The following is a 2,274-nucleotide window of genomic DNA, read 5'->3' on the forward strand; positions in this document are numbered from 1 at the left end:
TTGCTGAGTCTAGTGAGTCACTTCCTTCCACCCTGGGGAAATCCTTCTCCCTCACCTGTTACCACCAACCGGCAGGCCAGGCTTCAGCGGGAGTGAGCAGCCTCCTCTGTCCAGAGTGAGCCGGCACCCTCCCCACACACCCCTCCTGATCCCCAAGAACAACGACAAGAGGCCTCCAGGGTGTCCCTGGATGATTTGACACATCCCGGTTCCTGGATGAGGAACTGGCCCAGAACAGCAGGCTCCCCCCTGCACCCAACCCTTTTGAGGAAGGACAAGGCCCACCAGGTCTTGGGTGGCACTGGACAGAGGCTCTAGCCACCAGCCGTGTCATCTGGGCTTGATGATGTCTCGGGACAGGCCACTGACGACATCCAGACCAAGCCCCACCTGCCCAGCACCTCACCTGTCCATCCCCAGCAGCCCACCTGTCCTGAACATCACCCGTCCACCACCAGCACCGTGGGGGCCATCTAACTCACAGCAAGGCCTGCATTTCCGGCTGTCTGCAGGCCCAGGGCTTGGGTTCCCCGCCAAACACAAAATACCTTCCAGGGACTTCTTCAGGGGCACAGCCCTGGCTTTCCAAGTGTGCCACCTCAGGTTCAGTACCCAGCACTGCTCCAAGGCGGCTCCATAACCACCAGCAGCACTGTGCCAGTGACAGCAATGACAAAAGGTAGAGAGACAGAGAGAGAGAGAGAGAGAGTTTGGGGCTGGAGAGTTTGGGGCTGCATACAAGAGAGGTCCGTGTTCCATCCCACCCTGCACGGTCCCCCAGATACCACCAGACGTCTTCGAGCAATCCCCAAGCAGGGAGCTGGAGATGGCTCCCAAGTGCCGACAGGTGTGATCCAAAAACAATAGCAAGGGAGAAAACAGCCGAGAGATAGTACAGCAGGTAGGATGCTTGCCTTCCACATAGGTCGGTCTTCAGCACCACAAATGGTTCCCCGAGCACTGCCTGGAGTGACCCCTGGGCAAAGTGCCAGGAGTAAGCTCTGAGCACTGCCAAATGGGCCCAGACCCTCCCCTTCAAAAAAAAAAAAAGGGAAGGGGAATATATTTTCTTTCCCCCTTCTTTACTTAAAATCTGTGGTTTACAAAGTTGTTCGTGATAATTTGTTACAGGCATTCAATAGTTCAACACCAATCCCAGCATCCCTGTAGGGGGAATACATTTAAAAGGATGAAAGAATGCCTTACAGAAGCCGCCGAAGACAGGACCCATGATCCAGAACCACAGAATCTAGAGGGTTCAGACCAGCCCTTTTCCCCCATACCCACACCAGCACCACCACTGCCGCTCCATATCCCCGACACACAAGCACCCAAGACACCACCTTCTCTTCTCAAGAATGCCAGGGCTGGGCTGGAGTGATAGCACAGCAGGTAGGACGTTTGCCTTGCACGTGGCGGACCCGGGTTCAAATCCCAGCATCCTACACAGTCCCCTGAGCACTGCCAGGGGTGATTCCTGAGTGCAAAGCCAGGAGTAACCCCTGAGCATCACTGGGTGTGACCCAAAAAGAAAAAAAAAGAGAATGCCAGGGCCTGATGCCCACATGTGTGCAGTGTGTGTGAGCTCGTGTTTGCTGAGAACACCAGAGCGTGTGTGTGAGTCAGCACGGGGGACGGTGTGTATCTATGTGGCACACACACAACCAGCCACGGCACCATGCCAGACAAGCAGCTACCACCAGCGCTCCTAAAAGCCCCACTGTGCACTTCCGAAATAATGACCCGAGACTGTCCCTTGCCCCCTCTGCCAGAGCAGCAATGCTGGTGCTCTTGGGCAAGAACTCCAAGTTCAGGAGCAGAGGGAAGCCCCAAGCCCTCCTGGGATGCTCAGGCCAAGAATCAGTTCCCAGCAGGCATACATGAGGCAGAAATGCGGGTTCAGATCATTTGAGGGGCCGGAGAGGTGGTTCAGTGGGTAGGGCATTTGCCTTGCATACAGTCGACCTAGGTTCAATCCCTGGCATTCCCTATGGTCCCCTGAACCACTAGGAATAACTTCTGAGCCAGGAGTAAACTCAACATTGCTAGGTGTGGCCCAAAAACAAAAACCAAGAAAAAAAATTCTTGAGAAAAAAGCCAAAAAACAGGCCTCACGTTCTTCTCTGCTCCTTGCTCTGTGCCACCCACAGGCCAGGGACCCTAGGTCTAAGCAATGGACATCAGGACAGGAGCGCAGCCTGGCCTTTCTCTGATGGCCGTAGAGCTGCCGTGGACATGGCCCCTCCTGAGAGGGTCTCTGGGAGTCAGTCAGAG

This window comes from Sorex araneus, chromosome 3 (assembly GCF_027595985.1).
Source record: "Sorex araneus isolate mSorAra2 chromosome 3, mSorAra2.pri, whole genome shotgun sequence".
NCBI lineage: Eukaryota > Metazoa > Chordata > Mammalia > Eulipotyphla > Soricidae > Sorex > Sorex araneus.